General features: G+C 38.9%; 1 long non-coding RNA gene across 1 annotated transcript in view; it reads right to left on the bottom strand.

The window, feature by feature from the left end:
- Positions 1-6,261: 6,261 nt before the first annotated feature.
- The window catches only part of LOC112551948, a 13,717-nt gene continuing 12,002 nt past the window's right edge, over positions 6,262-7,976 (bottom strand). The window contains exons 2-3 of the long non-coding RNA XR_003096286.1: positions 7,609-7,693; positions 6,262-6,353 (exon numbers count right to left, since the gene is read on the bottom strand). This is a non-coding gene — a long non-coding RNA (uncharacterized LOC112551948). The remainder of the gene's footprint in view (positions 6,354-7,608; positions 7,694-7,976) is intronic.

Genomic DNA, 7,976 nt, shown 5'->3' with positions numbered 1-7,976 from the left:
GTTTTAAAATATTATGTATGATCCTGTTAAGGGTGATACATATTTCACATCATAGTTTCATAATATGTAGCTACTTTACTGGCATTTGGGATATTATTCTTAATATGTTTCCAGTGCATAAACTGTACCTATTTCATGTAGCAAGCTGTGAATAAATATTAAGCAGAATGCATGTTTATGTACAGTAGCATGGATTTATAGAAAAGGTTTGTAAATTATGGAATCATAATGCTAACTGCCTAGAAAAAACAAGTCATTTCTGAACTAGTCCATGCATTTACAGTAGCTGCTTTTCTTAAAATAGCCTTCATTCTGAAGGAGGTTTTGAAAATAAGCAGAAGACCTACTCAATGCCATGCAACATTTTTAGTGGCTCATGATGATCTAAACATTTGAGAAGCTAAAGTCTTTCAAAGTGATAAACCTTTCTCCCTGTTCTCTGTAACTTTAAAACAGCTTAATAGACATTTCAGAAACAATACATCTCAAAATAAAAGAGTACATCTCCAAGTTGATTTGGGGTCAAGTTTTCAGAGAAGCTGAACATGCACTGTTTCCATTAGGTGCAATAGAAACAGCTGGGTTGGAGCAAAGGTACCTTTCTATTTCAGTTACCTGTCTATATGAGAGCTAAGCACTTCTGAAAATCTGGCACCACTTGTGGACAATGAAGGCAACTGATTAGCATTTTTTGAAAAGGACTGGGAAAGAGCTGCCCCCACCCGCATGGGGGAAAAAGTGAACTATTTCCTTAAATTTTCTTTTGCATAAAATTCCCAATTTTATAAAAGAGATTAAAATTTCTGAATTATTGGTAGGTCTGGATTATTAGTATTTTTCATTTACTGAAAAAGTTTTGATGATTGAAATGTGTTGATTTCAGTCACAACATGGATGTATAATATTCCATGAAAACCAGTCAACTCCAAGCCCTGAGAAACAGAAACCTCTACGCTTTAATCACTTTCCATTGCCTTATTCTCTGCTTCAGTACTGAGCATTTCTGAAAAAGTTGGCCCTTGGCCTACATAATGAATAACCTGCTGAATTCCACTATAGTGAGTAATAGTGAGTACAGAGGTAACTCTCAACGCAGTAAATTGTTTTAGATTTATTTAGGCCAAAACTTCTTATAAGTCTTTTTAGCTTTTTACCAGAGCTGCTACCTCTCACAATTTTACCCCAAACTTCCTATATTTTATGTTTTTTCTTAAAATTCCAGCTCCTTGAATTAGGTAGTTTTATAAGCCATCATTAAAAATGACTTTTTAACCCTTTCATTAAACATTTATGAATGTTCTGCCTCCAAAGCCTCAGAGGTAAATTAAAAGAAACAACACTAATTACCTTAAAAAAGAACACCAGGTTTCATAGAGCTTTTACACTTGATATGTGATTTTTGAGGGTGTAGAGATGGCAACATTATCTCAGTAGTTCATTCTCTTCTTCCCTGCTTTACAGTCACATTCTTTATTTTCTCTTATTCCTATTCTCCTCAGTATTGTGAATGACTGACAAAACATAAAGGTGTGTGGCAGCTGGCTTTAAATAAAATCCATCATTTTACCATCTTTTAGTAATGTACTCTGGGGGGCAGGATTGTATCTTCCAGGCCAAAGACTTTATAATGAATACTCCCAGAGCTGGTAGGTATTGATTTATTGTCAGCAGAACTCTCCCTAAACATGATATGAAGTAACATAGCATGTTGTTCCAATATATTTAGGAGTATATATTTTTCTTCAATGACATATATGCAGTGCTGCACTGTAACTTTAAGCAGGAACTAGAAATTGAAAGAATGTCCTTATGGCAAAAAACAGTTTATTATTCTGATTTAGAAAAGGCACTAAACTCCCTTTATAACATTTTATTAAAAGCCCTAGAAGTAACTAGCTCCTTTAAAAAAAAATGAAACTCAACATTATAAGATTTTAAGAGCCTCCCTCTTCCTCTAAGATAGAGATGTCAAGTTAACCTCAAGCTCTAGGCTACATGACATATAAGGCTCCTTGTGGGTCAGCTCAGGGAACAATGAAGAGGTGGCAGTGGCAGTAGCTCAAGCTCCATCTCAGAGCATGTGGCAGCAGCAGTATCTCCAGCCTGACCTCAAGCATGTGGTGGAGACTCCAGCTCATACTGTGTGCCCTGTGCTAGAGCAGCCATGGTAGCTGCTCCAGTTTTGACTCCAGCACAGGGTACATGGCAGGGCTGGCAGCCAAGGAAAGTGAACATGGGCCAAATGGCTGGAGGGTGACTGGAGCTGTGTCTGACCTCACTCACCATGACCACCAGGGCCCAAATGTCCTAGATTCTGCAGCAGACCACTCCACCCAGTCATGATAGTAGTTAGGCAAGCCAGAGAAAGCTATTCCATACACCAGATCTGGCCCATGGACAGTATGTTTTGGCTCCCTTGCTCTGAGACACACTATATAATACAATTAAATACCATATTAGGAAATTACTCAGCGCTTTTCCACCATTTCTAACCAACATCCTCTACACAACAATTTTATTCTATGACCCTCTCAAGCTCATAGTCCTCCATATTTGCAAAGAATTGTGAAGTTAGGGTCACTGAAAACTGGCTGTTGATGTTGACTAGTTTTTAGGCAGCTAAAGAATCCTGAGTAAGGTTGCAATGATTTTGTTAGTTGATAGAGAAGATGCTTGTTCTGTTCTCAGTGGTAGCAGATGACAAAACAAGGAGCAATGGTCTCAAGTTGCAGCAAGAGAAGTTTAGGTTGGATATTAGGAAAAAAACTCTCTCACTAGGAGGGTAGTAAATCACTGGAACAGATTACCCAAAGAGATTGTGGACTCTCCATCCTTGGAGGTTTTCAAGACTCAGCTAGACAAAGCTTTGGTTGGGATGCTCTAGTTGGGGATGGTCCTGCTTTGAGCAGGGGGTTGGGATAGATGACCTCCTGAGGTCCCTTCCAACCCTAATTTTCTATGATTCTATGCTAGGGAAGCTGCTGAATGAAGGTATGGATACTACTCCCCTTAAGCATACTACTCCTTACTTAATTATTGCCAAGTCCCAATAAAGGATCACCAGAAGAGAAACTGCACTAAAGCTACCTCAAGAATGATAGAAAGTAGATTAGAATGTGCTACTGCCGCATAAAAAGAAGCTATTGTTTCATCCTCCTGCCCCAGTTTGTTCTTGGTCTAGGGACTACAAGATTTTGCCATTGTTGGAACTCAGGAGAAGTGAGTTTGTACAAGGCCTCTCATCATACTTCCAGATCTCTGTCAGGCATGAAAGATGGCAAATCTATTCTAATATGGACATTCTCAGCACTAGATATGAAGAATATTCTGTATACCAAAATTTCTCACACTTAAGGATTTATTCATGCAACAGATTCTACTCACACATTGTAAATCTGGAGTAATTTAAGTGACATGAGAAGAGCCATTCCAGATTTACATTCATGTCCACATTTCTGCATTCCTCTAAAATTTCAAGAAAAAACATTCTTAGTACTTTACCAAAACCAGTCTGAATCAGCTCAGCACCCAATGACAGCACTTTGTGAACATTTCTGAAGACTATTTCATCCCAAACAAGAATCCCATCCTGATTCTTGTAGGTAGACTGGCCATTGCAATCCACCTATAAATTAGCAAAGACAATTGACAAATTAGTTCAAGTTGTTAGGTTTTGTACCAATTTGGCTTTTATGTTCCTAATATTTTTCACTTAGGATTTGGGAAACAAGTCTAGCAATCTCCTTTGTTAGAAATAGGATGTAAAGTAACTTTCAGCACCAATGTACATAAGAGTCTTGCCCTTCATGTTTGGATTGGTATCCTGAACAATCTGAGAATTAGAGTTGCTAGGAGATTAATTTCTCAGTTATGGAAGTGCCAAGTAGTTGTGCCTCAGGCCTAAGTTAACATGGTAGGCAGATTTCTTTTTTCTTCCTCCAAAACTGCATCTCTGCTAAATGTTTCTGGACGATGAACTATGAAAGTGGGTATAAACTCTATTTGTAAACCTCTGTGGGAGTGTTTGTGGGAAGAGGTTATTGAAACTATAAAGTCAGGTGCTATTAACGTTCTTAGATTTTAACCAAAAGGTTTTCAGCAACTTTCTTCCCTTTCCCTTTGATTGTACAATACCTTACATATCTAAGCAACTGCTGACATGCAGGGAGATTAGTAAACATTTTTGTCTGCTGCATGTTGCTTTAAGTAAAAATAAGACCAAAATAAACCTTGGATCCTAACATTCCTTAAATTTAGAGACCTATAGTTTCATATTAACAGGCATTTTTGAGAGCAGAGAAAGCAATATGCAGAGCAACTATGAAGAGAGAAATGCAAATATTTAACTTCACTGGTATTTCTCTGATATGTTTCACTGTACAGTGTTATCACTAACAAGCAATAAAAGTAGAGAAAGCGTTTGCAAATAGTTTTAGGGCTGGCATGTACAATTAGATGAAGGGACCCATATATAAGATGGGCTTTCACTGAAGGATTAACATAGTGGTGATATATAAATAGGTTTAGAACACAGCTTTATTTTTGTTACGTAGAAGATAAAACTGGTCTCTCCAAGGAATCCATACATTTTATTAATTGTTTCTGCTGTCTATTTTCCAGCTTATATTTCTGGAGTGAGCACATTGCTTCAAGAAACAAATGAACTGGTCAATCTGCTCAATACCTGCTTAAGTATGAATCAAATTCATGTTTTTGTTGTGGCATCTCAGGCCAGATACAGATGTTACACTTATCACATGACAAGCACTCAATCTACACCCATAACCGAACAGATGTTCACCTCACATAAACTGCTTAAAAATGGCAGACTCCAATCTAAGGAGACCTGGATGGATGCAGTATGACACTAAAGTGCTTTAGGATGGAGCTCTCTATCAAACGTCTGTACCAGATCCCCTCACAAGTTAGGCTGCAGTCCTTCAGCATCCCAGGGCCCCCTCCCTGGCTGGCATGCTAGCCTGGGCCTGTGCTAATCAGCTCCAGATAAACACCAGCCGAGCTCCCTCCCAGGCTGTTACAGACGGTAAAGAGAAAAGGCTCCGTCTCCTCCTGCGTGACTGGGCAGAGGGTGGGAAGAAAACTTCCTGATACCTGGGCCCCTCAGCTGGCTGGCTCAGGTCGTGGGGGGGGCTCTATTCCCCCCTGCCCCAGACTCCTGACACCTGAAGCTTGGAACTACTTAACATTTTGCTGCACCAGGAACTGGGGGCTGGGGAACAGAGCCCCCCCTGCTGTTTCCCCCTTCTCTCCAGCTTTTTGCGCTACTAGGAACTGGGGGCAGGTAGGGACAGGCAAAGAACTGCCCCAGCCCTGGAGCTGGAGAAGCTCTAAGCCCCATGTCCTTGGGGCTCGCTCAAGGGCAGCCCCCTGGTGGTTCCTGGCATCTACATGTGTGCTACTGTGCAGTAACTACTGCGTGATTAATTTGCTACCTGCACTTGCATGTAGCAAAGTAACTGCAGAGCAGACTAACAGACTGCGCAGTAAGTGTCTGCACATGTATATGGTGATGATTTACTGTGCAGTCAATTAAGTCTACTGAGCAGTAAAGCATCTCATGTATACCCACTCAATATGTAGCAATTCCCCTCCAAAATGTTATGTAGCCACTGTTAGAGTGGTACCAGATGAAAAGTTTGGTGCAATTTGGAAATAGTTCTTAAATTACTTTGGTAACTAAATTATTACTCTTTGAACACTTTTCTTTTCTTGCAATAAACTATTTCATTACACTCTTTGCTTCATCTGTCTTTCCCTCTTCCTTTCTTTAAAACTTTTTATTGCTTACTGTTTGTGACAACTGTGTACATAATTCAGATTGCTATGTATAGCTGATGTTTCTGCATTGCATTTTTTTTTAAATCAATAAAAAATAATAAAAGAGTGTAATTATATGTGTGCCAATAAGCATGCACAAAGACTGACAGCCTGAGACAAGGGCTGGGAGTGACCTGGATCAGTTCCAAAGTGCAGAAGTAAATGACCATGGCATTTTTTTTCACAGTGGGATTCCCTAGCATAGTCTATATTTTAGGACTCTTTACTGAGACATCCATAATTTGAATAAACTATTGAAGCTCAGCTGAAATCAGTGAAGCTTAGTGCAGTGTGGGGCCAGGAGCAATAAACTCTGGTGTGATATGCACCGGAGTTTATTGCATTGTATTAATGTCATGTGTAGATGTGCCCCTAATGTCTTTTATCATAACAAAAAGCCACTACAGATACCTTTGCATAGTCTGTCTTCAGAGTTTGAAGCCACAACACTGCAACAGAGACCTCTTCCACTTGACACTGCATCAGCCCATTATGACATGGAAGGATCACAATGTCTGCCAAAATTGTATTTAAAAAAACAAATAAAAAAAATTAACTGATATATTATTTTTCAGGACATTTCAAAACAGTAAATTTTATTTTGATGTTGACTGTATACTGCAGCATTTTCATATCATAATGTCCCTCCAAAGTAGAAATGTTGCAATGCCAAATTTTTTAAATTACATGAGCATCAAGTTTGATTTCTTCACTGATGTAAAACCATCTCCTTCATTAATGGGTCATGTGATGTTTTGTTCTAGTTTTGTTCTTATGATATCTATAACCCTGATAGGCTTCCCGACATGTATGCTGGACAATTTCCAGTCTTGCCTCAGGCCTTACAATTTTCTCAGGGCATCTGTGCTCTCCTGCTGACTCTTGCAATTGGAGATACTGTTTGTCAGAGTAATTTTAGGCCCTATATTCTCAAATCATGCAACATATAATACTTCAATAAATCACTTGTTCGCAATCTACAGAGTTATAAATCATGCCAAACCAGGAAAGGCAGACATGGATGAAATTGTAATGGAAGATCATATTTGATAGTAGGCAAGGATCTCTTAGGGTGATATCTTTCATTGGCTCAGTTATGTAGTTGGGACAATATTAGGCAAGGTTGTTGTTTTGGTTTTTTTATTTGATAAGCTGAGCTTATTTTTATTTCCTGGTTATAAACTATTCACAAGCCTTCATTTTTACAAACATATACATTTAGTCTTTTTAACATTTAGACAAACATAATTTGGTTCTTCCAAAAAATATCAGCAAGACCAAGACTTGTCTAAGGGTGCTATGTAAGGAACTGAATACATCAAGGCATTTACAGTTACCCAGTCAGCATCAATTAGTTTTCCCAGCCCAGGAGCTAACATCTGTATTCTTGAGTACCAGTTTGTAGCACACATCCATAAGCTAACTAATTGATTTTTACTTGCATTTCAATTCCTCAGTGTTCCCAGCAGGGGAGAGTCAAATGGCAGAATCCCCACTGCGTCCCAGTGCTCATTCTCGAGATTGATAAGGTGTTCTGATGAAGTGCTGCTTGGAACAGTTCTTTTATGGAGCAGCATGTATATATTTGAACTATTTTTTAATGTTCCTTTTGTTAGATTTTTACTTCTACTCCTGAGATGCACTGAAGTGAGAGGTGAAATATACTTGGAAGTTAGGGAGCTTCTACGAGAATAAAAAGACGATACTGTACCAGAGGGGATAAAGAACTAAGCAGCTAAATTTCATTTGTGTCATTAAAGAAGAACTCACCTAAGCTGCTCAAAATGTGAAAACAGAAGGAGTTCCTTGGGTCTCCTTCTTCCTTTGACTTTGCTGATGCAGAACCGGCAGCTTACTGTGAACAAATTAGTTTAATTAATTACAAACATCAGAGCCCCAGCCAGACCAAATGCCAGAGGCTGATATTCATCCTGTCCTAAAAGGAAATGGTCTATAATCACTTCTAGTCCTGTTGATCTGAGCTAGCCATGAATTACCTAGCCGTCTCTTTCAGGAGTTGTTTGAAAAGTGACAGGCAATACAGCTCTTTTTATCCATGTTGACTATTTATCACTGTACATTGCATATGCTATAGTAGCTTGATCAGCAGGCAGCTACTTCTAGAGAAGTTGGAGCTA

Source organism: Alligator sinensis, unplaced genomic scaffold (genome assembly GCF_000455745.1).
Source record: "Alligator sinensis unplaced genomic scaffold, ASM45574v1 scaffold187_1, whole genome shotgun sequence".
Classification (NCBI taxonomy): domain Eukaryota; kingdom Metazoa; phylum Chordata; order Crocodylia; family Alligatoridae; genus Alligator; species Alligator sinensis.
This window is presented reverse-complemented; position numbering and strand designations above follow the sequence as displayed.